Below are 19,216 nucleotides of genomic sequence, written 5' to 3'. Positions count from 1 at the left end.
GTAAATTGATGACCTCGCTGTCTGCCCATCTTTCTCTTCTGATAACCAAATGGCTGAGAGGCACAGGGAGTGATAAAGCTGGGACAATGCAGAGAGTTTGCTTTTTTGGGTGGCCAGTGGTAGTTAGTGCCCCAGCTTACCTTTCTGAAGACCTAGGGTCAACTCTTAGTAAAATCATAAGTGAAAGGAGTTTGAAAGTCTCAGTTTAGTCTCTATTGTGTAGTGTTCTGTGTTGTAGAAACCACCAAGTATCTAGTGCATCTGTGGCATAATTGGCTTAGGAAAAGCACATTAGAATAATACTGATGGGGAAGAGAGGGAGCTGTAGGCCAGGACCTGAGGGCTCGAGCGGAGCTGTTTTGGTGTGAAGGTGTACTTGTCTGGACAGGAATGGCAGAAGGTCTGCAGATGAGAACTGAAGAGTTTTGGTGGATCTGTGCATGTATGTCCCTGTGCATGTCAGGTCTGGGTGTTTGAAAGGCCGTTAGCAAAACTTTGTGGAAAAAAGTTACCTAGGCTTCAGCCCACATTTTCACAAGAACCAAATGAACAGACACATTGTTACATGCACAAGCAATCTCTAATGTTTGCACATTAGTTGGTTCTGAGAGTTCTTTTGTCCCACCTGCCAATTGGGCAGACAAAAGCACCTGTTGCCTTCCAGCTCTGAGAGTGTCTCCTGGCTGCTTTCTTTAACATACGCAAGAGAGGCCCCTGGTAGCAGTGAGGCATGTGCTGGCTGTTGCTATGTTTGCCTAAGTCTTAAACTTCTATTCTCCACCTCGTTCCTTTGAACTCTGCCCACTGCTCTGTGAATACTAACACCAGCATATAAATTATCCAGCAGGGCTTTGGCACTTTAGCTGCCTGTGTTTTCAGTAGCGTGCATGCATAATCAATCCCGGAGGCTGCCTCTGCTTTTAACTCAGAGAGACCTTAGGCTTTCAGAGCTCTCGACCGCAGGCTGCCTATGTGTCCGTCCTTTCTCCCACAGCCATGTGTTTGCCTGGTTAATACGTCACCTTGTAGACCTGCCACTCTATGTCCAGCAAAAAGCAACAGGTGCTACTGACTTATTCCTTTTGTTTTCCTGGGATAGGATTAATGCTGTAAAAGCTGCCCATCCTGCCATTTACACAGCATTGTCTCCTGGAAGTGCACAGAGTTCAAGCTCTCGAGATGTAAATAGCCCCTCTGTGGTATGGTTGCTGATGAAGGCTGTGAGATTGGCTGTCTCTCCCTGGGGAAGTGAAGAGCATCCTTGCTCAGCTTCTCCAAGAGGTCTCTGCTGACTCTTTTCACCCCTTACGTCATTGATAGGGATGAGTGAACCGGTTTGCTCAAAATAACTAAACACAACCTTTATGTAAGCCTCAGACTCAGTCTACTTTGGTCATTGAAGGTTCATTCAATTCTTCTGACTAATGCTCAGTGAGAAGGCATGTTCCTATCAGAAAGCCACGGGGTGCTGCTGCAAAAGGGAGGTAGAAGCACCTCACCCCCATGCAAGCAGTGAGCTCTGAGCTGCAGTTGCTCTGTATCCCTTGCAGCAGCTGCTGAGTGTCAGCCCACTGGCTACCTCACAATGTACAAGAGGAAGAAGAGGTCCAGTATAGATTGGAGGTACAGACGTTCAGATGATGGGACACACAAGGTACTGGGGCAGGTGTGGGGAACCTCGAACCTGGGGGCCGGATGAGGTCCCCAGCTTGCCTGGATCCAGCCCTCCGAGGTTCAGCACTGGGGAGTCTGCGCTGGTGCTCCAGCCCCCCCACCAACCACCTGCAGGGCTGGAGCACATAAAATCTACTAGCCTAGACCCCCCCCCCCCCATGGTCTGGTGTGTGAGGGGAATGTGGGGAGTGTCTTTCTCCTTCTCAGTCAGGGGCATCTCACTTAACGTCTGACTTGCATGCGGCCTCTGACTGATTTTTCTGTGGGGCAGCAGCCCCCAAGCCAAAAAAGGCTCCCCACCCCTACTATAGGGGTTCAGTGAAAGGCAGAAGGGGAAATGAATAAGGAGTCTGGGCAGGCTGAGGATTCACTCAGGGGCTTGAAAATTCATTGGGGAGACTTGGGTGATAGGGTTAGATACAGGATGGACGGTTGTGGCTGAAGGTGCAGAGGACACACTGGGGCAAGGATAGGTTGATGGGGAAAGCGGTCCAAGAGTAAACTGCAAGGGACAAAAAGCATAGGGTACGTCCACACAGCAGGGCTAAAGCCAAAATAAGCTATGCAACTTGAGCAATGTCAATTGCGTAGCTTCAGTTGAAATAGCTTAATTCAGCTTTTGGTGCTGTCTACACAGCAGGAAGTGGAAGGAACATTCTTCCTTTGACTTCCCTTACTCCTCGTGAAATGAGGGTTACCATGAGTTGGAGTAAGAAGTCCTCCAGATCAACATTAGTTTGAAATAAAGGCTTGTAGTGTAACGTCAGTTATTCAAAAATAAGGCTGCTATGTAGATGTGCCCTTAGAGAAGTTTTGGGTGAGAGAACAGACTGTAGAAAGGGGTTAGAAGGAGGAGATGGAAAAAGGCATGGTGTGAAGGGTACAGAGCAGGTATGGGGAACAGAGCAGAACAGTAGCTTCTACAGTTACAAAGTGTACTTTTGAATAGAGCTTTACATGCTCTCTTTGTGAGGTACTCTGTCACCTCGTGATGGGTGTCTCATACGAGTCTATACAGGCAGCAAAGGAAAACAGGCAGTGCAACATGGAAGGAGGAGGAAAATGCTAGGAGTCAGGACATGGAGGTGAGGGCTGGAAAGGGGAATAGGAGAAGTGAGAAGGAAATAGCTAAGGGAGGAAGGCTTATGTGTAAGGGAAAGACACATTGAGCAAAGAGTTTTATTTAGGAGAAACCAGAAACAATGGAGTCACAGTAAGCTTCAGGTTTTTATTAATCTCTCTGGGTATGTCTACACTACAAAGTTAGTTCGAAATAACGGACGTTAGTTCGAACTAACTTTCATAGGTGTTACACTAGCGCTCCGTTAGTTCGAACTAGGTAAACCTCATTCCACGAGGATTAAGCCTAGTTTGAACTAGCTAGTTCGAATTAAGGGGTGTGTAGCCCCTCAATTCGAACTAGTGGGAGGCTAGCCCTCCCCAGGTTTCCCTGGTGGCCACTCTGGCCAACACCAGGGAAACTCGTATGCCCCCCTCCCGGTCCCGGACCCCTTAAAAGGCCACAGGCTGGCTACGGTGCCCGTGCCAGGTGCAAGCCTGCCAGCACTCAGCCAGCAAACCCTGCACCTGGCACAGCATGAGCCAGCCACCCGCTGCCACCCAGCCCTCCCCCTCTTCCCGGGACCAGGCTGGCGGCTCCCAGGAGCTTGCCCAGGACCGCAAGAGGTGAGCACCCGCCTGGCCTAGTGCGGACATCGTGGACCTTGTCCACGATCTCCGCACTAGGCACAGGAAAGTGGCCGGCTAGGGCAGGAAAGCTGCCAGCCTGGCCACCCAGGAGCAGGTGCGCAAGAGAATCAAGGGGGTCCACTGAGACCCCCGACCCTGAGCCCTGAGCTTACAATGGCCGTCCTGGGTCAGACCAAAGGTCCATCTAGCCCAGTAGCCTGTCTGACGACAGCGGCCAACCCTAGGGACCCTGGAGGGGATGGACCAACGACAGTGACCAAGCCATTTGTCTCGTGCCATCCCTCTCCAGCCTTCCACAACCCTTGGGCAGGGACACCACTCCTACCCCCTGGCTAATACCACTCCATGGACCCAACCTCCATGACTTGATCTCACTTCCCTTTAAACTCTGTTCTAGTTCTAGCCTTCACAGCCTCCTGCAGCAAGGAGTTCCACAAGTTGACTCTTTGCTTTGTGAAGAACAACTTTCTGTTACTACTTTGAAGCCTGCTACCCATTCCTTTCCTTTGGTGTCCTCTAGTCCTTCTTTATGGGAACTTATGAAGAACTTTTCTGTATGCACCCTCTCCACCCCACTCGTCCTTTTATAGACCTCTATCCTGTCCCCCCTCCGTCTTCTCTTTTCTAAGCTGAAAAGTCCCAGTCTCTTTAGTCTCTCTTCATCCTGTTCCCAACCCCTGATCATTGTAGTTGCCCTCCCCTCTCCCAGACTCTCTCTTCCCCTCTCCCACCTCCTTTTCCCAGTCTCCCCCAGTTTTGTTCAATAAAGACAGATTCCATTTTGGAAGACACGTTATCTTTATTTTGTACATCAAGAAGAGGGGCTAGGGAAGGGTAAGTGGAAGGAGGTGAGGGAGGAATGGGGCACGAGCCCCCGATGGGGAGGACTGGGCTGGCTCTGCGGGCTTCTGGGGGTGGAAGCTCTCCTGCAGCCCCCCAATTGCCCGCTCTCCCCAGATGGCAGCCTGCGGCAAGTGCAGCCGGGCTTATGGCCGAGTGCTGTGATGTGCCCAGTGTGGGCACTCAGGGCACTCCAAGCCAGGACTGCTTTGCAAGCGGGGCACCCCTGAGAACTGTCTGTCCGGGGTGGGGGTTGGGTCCCTTTAAGCACAGCCCTCGGCTAGCCTGAGACAGCATCTCCACGCTCTAAGTCCTCCTCTGATGCCCTGCCGGCACTGCTTCCGGCCATCCTTAAGCCCGGTTCAGGGTCCACTTCATGTGGCTATGCTAGTTCGAATAAGCAAAACGCTAATTCGAACTAGTTTTTTAGTCTGGATCCGTTAGTTCAAATTAGCTTAGTTCGAATTAACCAATTCGAACTAAGTTAGTTTGAATTAACGTTGTAGTGTAGACATACCCTCTCTCTCTCTCTCTCTCTCTGTCTCTCTCTCTCTCTCTCTCTCTATATATATATATATAAAAGTTTCCTGCGGGACGACAGAGTGTAACTCTGCATCCCCAGGACCCCCGACCATGTGACCGCTCTATGAAATGAGACGGAGTGGCTCCATCCCTATGCACCTCCACCTCTGCATCCACCTTCCTCTGGGCCAGGGGTGGGCAATAATAATTTTTGAAGTAGTCCCAGGCCACTGTGGAAAGGGCGTGGCCTAAACAGGAAGGGCGGGGCTGTCCCACTCCAGACCATGATTGGTCTAGGGGTGGGGGAGACCCTTTGCCCCCTTCCCACCAGGCACCCATGCCCTGGAAGAGGCTTGGCACGCTCTCCTACCCCCAGGCCAATCAGGAGCACATGGCACTTTGAAGCGCTGCTTGCAGGGCTGGGGGGGCGTGGAGAGCGAAGGAATGCCTGATTGGCCTGGGGGTAGGGGAGCGTGCAAAGCCTCCTATGCTCTCCCCTTCCCCTTTGCCCTGCAAGCAGAGCACGGACGCTTCAAAGTGCCATGTGTTTCTCACAGGGCGGGAGGAGGCTTTGCGCATTCCCCTGCCCCTAGGCCAATTAGGACCTGGGGGTGGGGGAGTGCCCAAAGCCTTCTCCACTCTGCCCCCACCCTGCCACCGCGGCTTCAAAGTGCCATGCGCTGCTTGCAGGGCGGGGGGAAAGTGTAGAAGGGTTTGCGTGCTCCCCTGCTCCCAGGCCTTAATTGGAGCAGCAAGACCTCCATAGGCCATATCCACCCACCTACCGTGAAGCTTTGCTCTGCATGGCCCAGGCTCAGGCACACTCTCCTGGGCTCGCCGCAAGATGGGCAGGTCTTCCAACCTGACTGCTTCCACAGCTCTCTGGAGTGGCCACTCTGCACTCCAGACTCCCTGGGCTCACCATAAAACAAAGCTGCCCCAACAGGCCTGTTCGGAAAGGCTGGGCTGGGGGCAGGATGTGGCTTCTGCTGCGGTGGCTGGGGCTGTGTTGCCCAGCCCAGTGGTGCTCCTGGCGAGGAGGGGTGCGCAGCTGGACGAGTTCATGGGAGGGGGCAGGGTGTGTGTAGGTTGGGAGGAAAGGGATAGGGTGTATGTGGGGATGGGCGGTGTGGTAAGATGAATATAATGGAGGTGGGGGATGGGCAGTGTGGGGGTAGGGACAGGTTAGGGAAGGATCTGGGTGTAGGAATGGAGGAAGGAGATGGAGGTAGGGATATGCAGTGTAGGGTCGGGTGGTGGAGGGGTTAGGGAGGACAGTGAGTACAGCAATGGAGGCAGGGGGATCAAACTGAAATACAGGCTGTGTGTGTGTGTATGTGGGGGGCGGGGAATAGAGAGCCGGGACTGGACTGGGCTGGCCTGGCCTTGGTCCTGCCTGACAGCCGGAGTGGGGCAGTGTCACAGGTTACGCCCCCGGGTCCCCTGGCCCAAATTAGTTTGTGGGACTGAGAGTTAGACCCCAATATCATTTATTGTGCAAACACCATTCCCATTCATTTACAATCATCCCATATGTTACATCTGGTTACATATAGTTGACGTCTTCGTCGAGGCTGGACTTATCACAGGCGATTCGTGCCCCGGGAGGGAGAAGGGGGACTCGCGCCCGCCCTCTCTCCCAAGTCCCAACCCAGGGCTCTAAGGATAGGGAACTTTCGTCCCTACCCAGCGGATAGGGTCACAGACCGTAAACCACCCGCTCATGTGTTCCAAGGCCCTACCCTGGGTTACTTCCTTCTCCCCCCCATCTCCGACGGCCACCCCCCGGAGCAACTCACCGCCGCCTTCTCCCCCTCGTCGGCCTCTGCTACCATGTTCCTCCTCCCCTCTGACGGGCGGGGTCCCTTTTGAGCTCCCCGCTGTCTCTGCGGGGTCCATCATCATGCCATGACCGGTGTATTCCTTGCTGGCACAGTGAGTGACGTCATCTGGCTCCGCCCCCGCTTGCGCATCTCCGGCGTTTTGATGACCGGTGCCGTCCTCAGTCCTTGCCGTTCCGGACTCCCTGGCGGATGCCATTTTACTTCAGGGCGCCCAGCCACTGTTCATTCGGGGCGTTTCTGCTGGAGTCCCCGGTCGTGGTTCCCCCAAGAGCGGGGCAATGGTGCCCCATCACAGGCAGGGTGGAGAGCTGGGGCTGGCCCAGCCTTGGCCCTGCGTAATGGCTGGGATTGGGAGAGAGAGCTGGGGCTGGCCTGGTCATGGCCCGATGGCCAGGGGACAAGAGGGGGCAGACCACGGCTGCCACGCCTTGGCTTGGTTCTCCCCTCAATTGCCGGGGGGAGAGCCGAGGCTGCCTACCCCCAGAGATGGGGGTCTTGGCAAGCGTAGCGAGCATGGGGCACCATCCCATAATAATTTCACATAAAAATTAGCCTCAGAATCTTCTAAAACCACACTTAGGGTTCTTGAGCCTTTGCTTAAGAGGAATGGGGGGAGGGGTTGGAAGACTGAGAGAGTTGGTCACAGAAGTGTCAGGTTGCTGTGTTAGAGAGAGTATGGTGAAGGGGATAACCTCCTTTATTGGAAAAAGAGAGAGAACACAAACAATATTGACACTGTAGCATGTGTAATCTGTTTCTGTGTCTGATGGGAAATACTTAGTATTTGAGGCCCAGGAATATCTGTATGTGTCTCTTGTTTTAAGCACTACTATCAGGTTCAATTTATTCAGTCAGTTTTTTAAAAAAAAGTTTCTACCTGTGGTTCCCATCTGCCAATTCTGTAGTTTTGCAGTCAGATTCTCATATTTTTAAAATCTGTTTTTCTCTTGTATTATATTGGGCTTACATATAGCAAATAACAGGGGAAACTTGATTGACTATACAGGGAAAATGGTGAAACTGAATATATATATATACAAAGTGCTGTCAAATACACATAGTAAACAAGTTGGGGGGAAAGGATTTTTTTCCCTCTAATCTTTCATTTCTAGTAATCTTAAGTGTTGCTTGTAACAATAGTAGGTAATTTTTTCCAAACAGAAGTATAATTTCTTTTTTAAGTTGGCGGTGTCCCTTTAATAGAACATAATTTTCTACTGACAACTTACTTTAGAATTCAAGACAAATAGCAAGTAGGCTTCCTGGTTTTGTTTTGTTTTGTTTAAATGTATATTTGGTGGTTTTGCTTCATGTGCCTGAAATCTTAATTTTGAGATCTGCTGAAATCTAGGAACTTCCTCTTAGTGCTTCTAAACTCACAAGGGAAGAACCCTAAGACATCACCTCCCTATCCAGTTACTACAAATTGTCTTTCCCCACACATCCTTTCTGTTTGGTCTGTACACCTAACTATGAGCCTGTGATAAAGGAGCCTCCCTGTGACTTTTGTGATGGGAGTAGCTCACTAACCCCCATGAATAGCTGTAGCCTCAGTGGGGTTGCAGAAATGGGGATGCCTGCTTCTGCTTGCCCACTACTGGAAAAATTGCAGCATTGGTGTGTGTGTGTGTGGGACTTAGTGGCTGTGCATGGCCCCGGAAATGCCAGCTTTCACCTGTGATGCTGCTGGGAAATGTTTTTAACAAAAACATGTGATTTTTTTTCCCCACAGGGGCTTATCTATAATAACAAAGACAGATTAATAATAAATTAATGGTGGGGTTTGGGGCCTGGGTGATGTAGGAATAGGATGTGTGCATCATTATAAGAAGCATACATTAGCCTTTTATTTTTGAATCACATTTTTTTACCTCAAGCCTCACATGTGATTGGTAGGACCTGTGGGGAAGGCAATCTGGGTGTAAACTCTGTGACCCAGCAAATGAAGGGCAGTGTCTAAGACAGTGTTTGTCAAAGTGGGCTGCAGGCTTCTAGTGGGCTCGCATCTCTTTGTTCACCTAAAGGGTCCATAGTCATGGAGACTTGCAGCTCCCATTGGCTCCAGTTTGCCATTTCCAGCCAAGGGGAGTCACAGGAAGCTCCAGACCCTTTTGGTAAACAAAGTGGCCCACTGCCCACTTTGATGAACGCTGCTTTAGGAGAAGATTGAGAGTTTTCAATAGTATTGTTGAGTTCAAGGATTTAATGAAAGCTACAGGCCAGTACTCTGCTCTGCTCCGCTCCAGGATTATCTGTCCCCACCGCTCCTCCAAACTTTTACACACTCTGGAAGCCTGAAATTTCACACAGGGGGAATCTGAAGCACAAAGAGGCAGGATGGCTTTACCTGTGTTAAGTGGAGACACTCAAACTGGGATTAGAAACCCAGTCCATCGCCCTGAGTACTGTACAGCTCAGCCCATCCCAATTGGACAGGTGTCATAAGGACATGGGATAATCATGCAAGTTTGTGTGGGATGGGGGGAGCATTCTTTCCTGCTGCTGATCTTCCTTCCTTCTAACTTCCAGACCTAATCAGGTTCCTACAAGTCTGGCAGGGACCCAGGCTGCAACAGTGGGATGGAGAGACAGAGGTTGGATGCTACGTGGTAACTTCATAGGGTTAGTCAGAAACAGATCAAGTAGTGTCCTTATTACTTCATCCCCTCTCCTCTTACAGTGGGGCTCTGCAGCAGGCTTTTATTGTAAATTTTTCTTCTCCTCTTGGGCTGAGTTAACGCCTAGTTCGAATTAAGTAGTTTGAATTATGGGCTGTGTAGCCACTTAATTCGAACTAGTGGGAGGCTAGCCCTCCCCAGCTTGCCCTGGTGGCCACTCTGGCCAACACCAGGGAAACTCTTCTGCCCACCTCCCGGCCCTGGAGCCCTTAAAGGGGCACGGTCTGGCTACGGTGCTTGTGCCAGGTGCAAGCCTGCCAGCACCCAGCCAGCAGACCCTGTACCTGGCACAGCATGAGCCAGCCACCCGCTGCCACCCAGCCCTCCGCCTCTTCCTGGGACCAGGCAGGCGGCTCCCAGGAGCCTGCCCAGGTCCGCAAGAGGCGGGCGCCCGCCTGGTCTAGTGCGGAGATCGTGGACCTCATTGAGGTTTGGGGGAGGCCTCCAACGTCCATGACCGCTGCACTAGACACAGGAAAGTGGCCACCTAGGGCAGGATAGCTGCCAGCCTGGCCACCAAAGGCCACATGTGAACCCAGGAGCAGGTTTGCATGAAAATCAAGGTGGTCCAGTGAGACTTCCCGACCCTGAGCTTAGAACATAAGAACATAAGAATGTCCGTACTGGGTCAGACCAAAGGTTCATCTAGCCCAGTAGTCTGTCTGCCGACAGCGGCCAACACCAGGTACCCCGGAGGGGATGGACCGAAGACAATCACCAAGCGATTTGTCTCGTGCCATCCATCTCCTGCCTTCCACAAACAGAGACCAGGGACACCATTCCTACCTTCTGGCTAATATTGCTCCATGGACCCAACCTCCATGACTTTATCTAACTTCTCTTTAAACTCTGTTATAGTTCTAGCCTTCACAGTCTCCTGTGGCAAGGAGTTCCACAGGTTGACTATTTGCTTTGTGAAGAAGAACTTTCGCTTATTAGTTTGAAGCCTGCTACCCATTCATTTCATTTGGTGTCCTCTAGTCCTCATATTATGGGAACTAATAAAGAACTTTTCTTTATGCACCCTCTCCACACCACTCACGATTTTATATATCTCTATCATATTCCCCCTTAGTCTCCTCTTTTCTAAGCTGAAAAGTCCCAGTCTCTTTAGCCTCTCTTCATATGGGACCTGTTCCAAACCCCTAATCATTTTAGTTGCCCTTTTCTGAACCCTTTCCAAGGCCAAACCATCTTTTTGGAGGTGATGAGACCACGTCTGATATGGCATATTATAGTTTTATACTTCCTCTCCTCCTTCTTCCCCTGGCTTCCCCCTTCCAGCTCCCTCCTCCCAGGTTTCCCCCTCACCTCTCCCACCCTCTCTCTTCCCCTCTCCCACCCTCTCTCTTCCCAGTCTTCCCAGAGGTTAATCCCCCCCCACTCCCAGTTTTGTTAAATAAAGAGAGTTTCTATTTTGAACACACGTGTCTTTTATTTTTTACATCAGGAACGGGGGCTAGGGAGGGGTAAATGTAAGGAGGTGAGGGGGGAATGGGGCACAAGCCCACGATGGGGAGGACTGGGGTGGCTCTGCGGGCTCCTCAGGGTGGAAGCTCTCCTACAGGGCCTCCTGGATCCTGACAGCCGCCCAATTGCCCCCCCCCCCCCGGATGGCAGCCTGCGGCAAGTGAAGCTGGGCTCATGGCCGAGTGCTGTAATGTGCCGAGTGCGGGCACTCAGGGCACTCCAAGACAGGACTGCTTTGCTGTCCCTCATCGAGGTAGACAAGCAAGCGGGGAACCCTGAGAACTGTCTGTCCGGGGTGGGGGTCGGGTCCCTTTAAGCACAGCCCTCGGCTAGCCTGAGGCAGCAGCTCCACACTCTAAGTCCTAACCTGATGCCCTGCTGGCACTGGTTCCGGCCAGCCTTAACTTCGGTTCAGGGTCCACTCTGTGGCAATGTCTAGACTGCAAGCCTCTTTCGAAAGATACTTTCGAAAGAGAGCGTCTAGACTGCACGCGGAACTTTCGAAAGAGCAAGCCGCTTTTTCGAAAGAAAGCACCCAGTGAGTCTGGATGCTCTCTTTTGAAGAAGCCCTATTTACATTCAAGAACGACTTCTTTCGAAAGAAGCACTTTCGAAAGAAGGCGTTCTTCCTCGTGAAATGAGGTTTACCGCCGTCGAAAGAAAAGCCGCGTTCTTTCGATTTAATTTCGAAAGAACGCGGCTGCAGTCTAGACGCAGGTGAAGTTTTTTCGGAAAAAGGCTACTTTTCCCGAAAAAACCCCTGAGTCTGGACACAGCCTGTGTGGACATGCTATTTCAAATTAGCAAGACACTAATTCAAATTAGTTTTTAGGTCTAGATGCACTAGTTCGAATTAGCTTAGTTTGAATTAATTAATTCGAATTAAGTTAGTTCGAATTAGTGCTGTAGTGTAGACATACCCTAAGAGAGTCATAGTCAGGATGGGGACTTCCACTGACTCCTCTCTCCACCACTCTGCATTCAAATGGCTCCTTTGCTTCTTTTAAACTCATATTCAGAGACCCTAAGGCCTGGTGTATTCTAGGAAGTTATTTCAAAATAATAAGTGGAGTGTCCACACTACCAAGCCCGTTATTTTGAAATAACAGGCTGGTTATTTCAAAATCTATACTCCCGTTTTCCTTGGGGAATAAACTTATTTTGAAATAGCTATTTTGGGGGTTATTTCAAATGTAGTAATTTCAAAATAATTTCCTAGTGTAGACATGCCTTAATTGTTCTTAACTGGATAAAGAGAGAGAGGGTGATGGGATACCCAAAGCTTTCTTAAAATCACCAGCCTGGAGCTAGAATTTGTAATTAGAGTATATGGTCATATTCCTCTGCAAGAAGGGAGCCAGTTTTGCTCAGAAGAGCTTTTTTCTTTTCTTTTCTTTTCTTTTCTTTTCTTTTCTTTTCTTTTCTTTTCTTTTCTTTTCTTTTCTTTTCTTTTCTTTTCTTTTCTTTTCTTTTCTTAGTTTGATGTGATACTGGCAACCCTCTCGCTGACTCAGCACTTGCTGCAAGTTACTAACGCATGTTGGCTCTGGTGAGGAGGTGGAGATTGGGGTGGGAGAGGCTTTCTGAGGCACTGGACTGGGAGTGGGAAATGAAATCTCCTCCACAGCCTAGAAACAGAAGTGCAGGGCAAAGAGAATCCAGATGACTGTGTGGGTTGTACGTGTTGCTCTGTGCATAATTTGGACATAGAAAAAACAAATGGGAGGAGGACTTTTTCCTAAAAAAATATTTTTATTGTAACTAGCTTATTTAAAGCCACAATCATCTGTCCCTCTGCTCTCCTTATCTGAGCAGCTGAAGGGAGTTCATATACACGAATAAATTAAACCAGGCAGATCTCTCTGGAGAGTGAGTGTTGCTAGACATTTGGGAAAGGGAGGTCTAGAAGGCTAAGGGATTTGCCCAGAACCATATTTGGAGTCAGCAGCATGGCTGGGAACAGATCTCAGGAATGCAGAGTTCCAGTCCCTCGTCACACATGACATTACTGCTCATATTTCAATGCAAGGTTATTAGCACACCTGAGCAAAATTCAAAATTTCCATTCCAGGGGAAATTCCAATATTTCAGCTTTTTTTTTTCCAGTCCTGAATGAGGATGAAAAGTGCAATACCAATTTTTTTACAGCACTAAATATTCTGAAACATTTTGGTTGGAAATGTTGGAACATCTCATTTTGACATTTTTTGCCAAAATAAAATGCTGAAGTATTTTAATGGAAAAGTTTTTATTTTTTGAACTGACTCAAAATGCTTCGTTTAGACCGGGCTGCCAACAACCATGCCAGCCCCCTTGGCAAAGGGGGGAGGGGCAGCTCCTCACTCCAGGAGGGGTGGGGCCTTGCGAAGAAAGTCTTCATCGCTGCTGCAGCCCTTAGGGCCGCCCAGAGCACACAGGAGTGGTGATTTTAAATGGCCTGAGGCTCCAGCGGCTGCTGCTGCCACCACTGCAGCTGGGAACTCTGGGCCCTTTAGAATTGCTGGGCCCCAGAATATTTGCCCTCTTTGCTTCCCCCCTGGTCAGCAGGCCTGATTTAGAGACACTACAACTGTAAAGTGCATTTTTCTATTGTGGAGCTATGGCTTATGAATGTTATAGTTTGCAAGCCTGTGCCTTCATTTTCTGCCATGGCTAAGACTTCCTGGGCAGATTACATTTTGCATAATTAAGTTCCTTTGTTTTCAGCGTAAACCAATTTTTACCAAAAAATCGCCGGGTTTTAGAAAATGTAGTTTTTGTTTTTTTCCAATGTCACCCTACTTTTGTATCATTCAAATACATACAAATAACTTGTTTTATTAGGAAAATACAATACATTACATGAGAGATAAGTATTACGATGATACATTAGTCTGCATGTATATGCAAAGTTGCTTGTTGAAGTAAGGCTATGTATTAGCCTAGAATAGGAGTTCTCAAACATCATTGCACTACGACCCCCTACTGAAAACAAAAATTACTACTTGACCCCAGGAGGGGGGACAAAAGCATGAGCCTGCCTGAGCCCGACCATTCTATGGCTACGTCTATACTACGAGCCTCTTGCAGAAGAGCAAATGCAGTGCTCATTTGCACATGTCACGCTCTCATTTGTATTTCCTCTTCCTTTCCCTTTTGCGCAAGAGGTTTTTGTGCAAAAAAGCGCTGTGTAGATGGCTCCTTTCTGCGCAATCCCCCCTTTGTGCAAGAGCTGTTCTCCCTCATTTTTTGTAGACGTAGCCTGTATGACTGTGTCTACACTGCACCCCTTTTCCGGAAAAGGGATGCAGATTAGACACATTGGAATAGCAAAATCCGCGGGGGATTTAAATATCCCCCGCGGCATTTGCATTTACATGGCTGCCGCTTTTTTCCGGCTTGGGGATAAGCCGGAGAAAAGCGCCAGTCTAGACGTGATTCTCCAGAAAATAAACCCTTTTCTGGAGGATCTTTTATTCCTACTTGATCCTCCGGAAAAGGGTTTATTTTCTGGAGAATCACGTCTAGACTGGCGCTTTTCTCCGGCTTATCCCCAAGTCGGAAAAAAGCAGCAGCCATGTAAATGCAAATGCCACGGGGGATATTTAAATCCCCCGCGGATTTTGCTATTCCGATGTGTCTAATCTGCATCCCTTTTCCGGAAAAGGGGTGCCGTGTAGACACAGCCAATGTGTATTGGAGGGGTATCGTAACCTGAGTCCTGCTGCCTGAGCCCAAGCAGAGGGTTGTAACCTGAGTCCTGCTGCCCAGAATTGAAGCTCTTCGGCTTTGGATCTGAGCATGCAAACTTGGGTTTGGGACCCTGGGCTGCAGAAAGTTTAACTGCAGCTCCAGTGACCCCATAAAAATGGGGTTGCAATCCCTAAGACCAGAGTTTGAGAACCTTGGGTTTAGAAGATGAACATGGTTAACAAACAGGCATGCACACAAGCTATGAAGCGTAGTGGCCTCTGCTCAGTGATGTTGTTGGTCAGGACTTAGGTGCTTTGGTGTAAAGGAGTGGGAAGCTCTACAAGGGAACACAATGGGGATGAGTGGGGGCTGCAGATGAAGTTTGAGCTGTATCAGTTACCCAGATACCTAAAGTCTCTAATTAACATGAACAGGTCAATGTCCTATTTTGGACCAGAAAGCTTGATCTTTGATAGCTCTGCTACTGCTTTGCTCGTATTATTCTAGCCATGTCACACAAATGCTAACATCTTTCTCCTCTTGCCCTCATCTGCAGATGGTACCCTCATCTGCAGATTCCCAGAGCTGCTGCTGTAGCTCCCAAACTGGGCTCCTCACAAACAGCATGCAGCTCTCAGGCTAAGTGTCTGTGTTCAGCCTTGCAGTCCTGGTCCAGCAGCTCTGACATCAGCATCCTGTCAACAAGCGCCAGATATCCTCTGGTTTCCACCAGCCTTGGTTACAACTTGTAGGGTGACCCCAACACACTCCCTGTCCCAGATTTCCTGGCCCCCATAGGTGGTGCTCATTGTCCAGCCTCTCCATGAGAATCCAAGTATACCCAAACAAGTCACAATACTAGATTAATTTTAACTCAACAAGGCAAATTGATTTACCTATATAGAGAGATTTTAGTTGAGTGCAAGTATAAGGCATTAAAATCAGAAATGGTTATAAGAGAAATAAAGTTAAAACTTAAACTAAACTTAGTTCATGGTGAAATTCTTACCACATGGTCTGAGGAACAGGACTAATCAAATTTCAGGTCAGGATCTGCTCCTAAAGTATATAAAAGCTTTGTCTTTGGTTGTCTTTGGTGAAAAAAGAGAGAGGAGGATAAGAAGAGATTGCTGGGGTGTTTTAACCTTCAATTTTACAGTTCTGTTAACTTTTGAAATACGTTTTATTGAGAGTTACTCCTAGATAACATTCCTTCCAGCTATTAGGATGGAGACAAGGAGCCTAGTTATGGAAGAGGCTTCAGTGCTGTTGTTTGCTAAAATGCAAATCTGCCTTGTCTTCTTGCTGTTTCAAGGACCTTGTTTATTACTTATATGTAAATTGAGGTAAACTCACATTCCTTTGTTTTAGACCTGCCTAACTGGGTGTAGGGATTCCCACTCCCCCTATAGCACTGCCCCTCATCGGTTTTGGGGAATTGGCTTCGGCGGCGGCGGCGCTATTCTATTCGGGCCACTGTCTTCCGACAGTGCCCACACAGCCTGGGCTTTACCCCTTACGGGGATAGTTCGGCATCTGAGTGCAGGCAGAATAGTCTGGTGCCCCCTTGTTCCACGCCCTTATCGTTGCCTCCTATGACGTGCTTTTCCCGCCAGTTCCCGGTGGCACAAGTCTAAAACGCCCTTTGGTTGCTTTCCCGGGCTTTTCTTTTGTAGCTGCTCCGAGAGGGGGAGAAGGATAGAGAGGGAAGAGGGGGGCCCGGGCCCACCCTCACTTCCGGGCCCCAGCCCAGGGCCCTGAAGGACACAGACCAGTTTTGGTCCGGGTCCGCCTGATGGGTGTCCTGCCGAAACCTGCCAATCTGTGGGGTTTTGATATGGCCCCGCTCTGGGCTACTTCCTCTCCTTTCCATCTCCCCTCCCCTGCTGCTGGCTTACCCGGCCCTCAGCGGGCCAGCCACTCGTCGCTCCGGATGACCTTCTGGATCCCGTTGCTCCACGGGTGTCCGTGATGTCTTGCCTTCCGTGGCTGCTGGCGCTTGCCCTCGCCTGTCCTCCGGGGGTGAAGGCTCCAATCTCCGTCATTTGTCTTCCTCCACACCCCTTCCCTCCTCACACAGCCCTGGGCGGCATTTAAAACTGCCGCCGCGCCCGGCGCCGGAGGGGAACATCCTCCTGACGTCACCAGCTAGCTCAGCCCCTCCCGCAGCGTCCATGCCGCAGCCGCCGTGCCTGAGGCTGTCAGCTGGTCTGCGGCGTGGGTACACCCGGTACAACGCCGGTGTGCGCTTCCCTGCAACCTGAATAGGGCTTTTGCCGCGGGGGTTTTAGTGCGGTGTTGCGGGGCCCCGTCACACTGGGGTTACGTGGATCTGAACATGTGCTGCCAACATCATTTGGGGGAATTCATAGCTTGACATATAATGTTCCTACACGTGTTTCATCATGATATTGTTGATCAGTAGGTTATTATTTTTAAAGGATACCTGAACAAGTCATATATTGTACAAAGATTATTACAATCTTTGGTGTAAATGTATGGTGTAAATCTATGGATGCATTCCATCAAACTACCTCTCCCTGCTTCCTAGAAACACCTCCATTGTTTGGCCTCCTTTAATCCTTGAGCTGTAAAGGTTAATGCTGCAGCTGTATGTGAGGGGAGGAGTCTTGCCGGCACAAGGGAAGGACCATTTAATAGAAGAGTAATTATTGATCAGTGGCTCCCATCTGCCAAAGGTCTCGTATCGACCCATCTCCCATTGTGGGAGCTATTAATAAGTTAATTCTCAGATAAACTTCTCTGCAAGGAGACTTCAGTCTACAGATGAGAAAATAGACAATATAGTTGGAAAAGCCTGCAAGGTTCTCATGGGAACGTTTCTCAGGATGTATCTGTGATGGCTGTGGGAAAGAGCGTCTCTCCAAGATCTGGGAAATATTCTTATTGTGAAAGTGCCCCATGAATTGTGCTAACTGTTCCCAAAGTTTGTTGTCTCTGAGGCTATGTCTTCACTATGGGATTTTTCAGGGGATACCAGAGAGATCCTGGCAAAACTCCTCTGTGTCCAGGGAACATGTCTGCCCTTCCGCTTTTTTTTTTTTTTGCAGAAGAGCAGATGTGTTCTTTTGGAAGCCCTGTCTTCCTCCTTCCATGAGGAAGAAGGGGTTGTCCAAAAGAGGAGGCTTTTCCAAAATTTGGCCCAATGTAGATGGGCCAAATTTTGGAAAAGTCTCTTCCGAAAAAACTATTGGAAAAAGGCATGCAAATTGCACTCCACAATTGGTGTATCTTTTTCAGATAGATCAGTGTAGCCTGAGAATCCAAGAACTGTGTGGGTCATGGAGACAGAACTTCCTTTTTGGCTTCATAAAGGTCCCTCTAGGGGTATGTCTAGTCTACATGGCTCTGTCGACGGAGCCATGTAGATGAGTTTACTAGACATAGGAAAATGAAGCGGCGATTTAAATAATCGCCGTTTCATTTACATCAAAATGGCCGCCGCACTGTGCCGATCAGCTGTTTGGCGGCACAGCGGGGCAGTCTGGATGCCCCGCGGTCAACAAAGGAAGCCTGTCGACCGCTCCAGTATGCCTCGTGAAATGAGGTTTACTGGAGCGGTTGACAAAGGCTTCCCTTGTCGACCGCGGCGCGTCCAGACTGCTGCACTGTGCCACCAAACAGCTGATCCGCACAGCGCGGTGGCCATTTTGATGTAAATGAAGCGGCAATTATTTAAATCGCCGCTTCATTTTCCTATGTCTAGTAAACTCATCTACATGGCTCCGTCGACAGAGCCATGTAGTCTAGACATACCCTAGGGCAGGGGTGGCACATGCTGACAGGATAATAATGAGAAGATAGGGCATTTACAAGGCTTTAATTTCTCTTTGTGCCCTATTTGATTTGAAAGAATAAGAGAAATATGGGAGAAGACCCTAAATCAGTGATGAGCCACCTATGCTAGCGAGTGGGTTGCATGAGTGGCTCTCATTCATCTAAGTGGGTCATAGGATTGTTGTAACCAAGACAGTCTCCCAGGATAGGGTAGTTTTGCTAACTCTGCATGTGCACCTAGAATTTACAGGATGTGCCAATTGAATTGTAGCAGTACTTTGATTGGACTCAGAGGTAGCGCATGGGCCTCACATCAGTGTTGTGTGCAATTAGCACACATCTCCCTTCATGTGCCCTTGCATTACATGTGTGTTACTTGAATAATACTGTTAGGAAAAATACTATATGGATGGAAACGAGAGGAGTCTGTCAATCCTGCACATAGGCAATGATAAACAAAATGTCTTATGGGCTTCACTTAGAGCCCTAGTAGGCTGCATGCAGGCCACAGAGTGTCCAATACTACCCTAAATTCAGTAGAAAATGCCTGTCAGGCACGGCTCTTATTCTCCTGTCCTGCAAACTGGGAGCAAGGGGCCAAAGAATGCATCATAAAGGGATCATGTCTTAAAGTGGACAAATTGAAATAGAAAAAGAAATTCAGCATATAATCAGCTTGCTGCAGAGGGCTGAGTTAACAGTCCAGCATCATTGCTAATGTAATATCCTGCTCTGAAATGACAGGAGGTCTATGACTCGTACTAGCTATGGTGCCCAGTCAGAGTTTTTTGACATCATATGCTCCCTTAAAAGCCACCCTAAATGTCAGGATGCCAGTGTCCACCATGCCTGGTTGTGGATACTTCACTTTTCCATCTCTCTCAGGAATCTCCTTTCCTTCCACAGTATGATAATACACTTAACCATATTTATATAGCACTTTTTATAGCCATATTAAAAGTGGCATGAAAATAGGACTTCAATTTATCCTTTGATGGAGGTGTCATT

The 19,216-nt window shown here is 49.1% G+C and overlaps 1 protein-coding gene across 9 annotated transcripts in view; it reads left to right on the top strand.

Moving 5' to 3' along the window:
- The window catches only part of NRXN3 (neurexin 3), a 1,564,511-nt gene that overhangs the window by 17,362 nt on the left and 1,527,933 nt on the right, over positions 1 to 19,216 (top strand). The window lies entirely within an intron of this gene.

The sequence above is a fragment of the Pelodiscus sinensis genome, chromosome 4 (assembly GCF_049634645.1).
Source record: "Pelodiscus sinensis isolate JC-2024 chromosome 4, ASM4963464v1, whole genome shotgun sequence".
In the NCBI taxonomy this organism is placed as follows: domain Eukaryota; kingdom Metazoa; phylum Chordata; order Testudines; family Trionychidae; genus Pelodiscus; species Pelodiscus sinensis.
Note: the sequence above shows the minus strand (reverse complement) of the source record. Positions and strands in the feature narration are given on the sequence as shown.